The 473-nt window shown below is 36.8% G+C and overlaps 1 protein-coding gene across 1 annotated transcript in view; it reads left to right on the top strand.

Annotated features, from left to right (window-relative positions):
- LOC119585856 (small ubiquitin-related modifier 3-like) overlaps nt 1–473 on the top strand; it is a 13,343-nt gene that overhangs the window by 4,950 nt on the left and 7,920 nt on the right. The gene's annotated exons all lie outside the window — the stretch shown is intronic.

The following is a 473-nucleotide window of genomic DNA, read 5'->3' as shown; positions in this document are numbered from 1 at the left end:
CAGATTTTATGACAGAGATGAAAGTGGCTATATATCACCAGATATGTATAAGGCATATATGTCAGCATTTTTCTGAAATTGCTTTTACAGCAGCAATATAATTATCTTAATCTTGTAGCCTAAGTCAGTTTTGTTGTGTATCAGTTTTATCCATCTTTAGGGAGTGACCTGACCCAAGTAAGAATTGTGAAGGTTAAGGTTGGGGGATGGTTTGAGAAGATGAATAAACATATGGATACAAAAGTGTATAAATGTGTATATCATAATTTTGGAACAGTAAGCCATTGGATCTGGGTTTCTCGAGGCTCACATGTAGACCAAAATCCAGTGTTTAGAGTGGCCAGTCTCTTAGGTTTGTAGGCCAGGTGTAATGCACCCTGATTTCTTGAACTGTAAATGTATGACTAAATCATAGTAGACATCCATGTTATACACTTTGGGCAACAGTTTCCCATGCCTATACAATCCTGTTA

Source organism: Penaeus monodon, chromosome 20, assembly GCF_015228065.2.
Source record: "Penaeus monodon isolate SGIC_2016 chromosome 20, NSTDA_Pmon_1, whole genome shotgun sequence".
Lineage (NCBI taxonomy): Eukaryota > Metazoa > Arthropoda > Malacostraca > Decapoda > Penaeidae > Penaeus > Penaeus monodon.
This window is presented reverse-complemented; position numbering and strand designations above follow the sequence as displayed.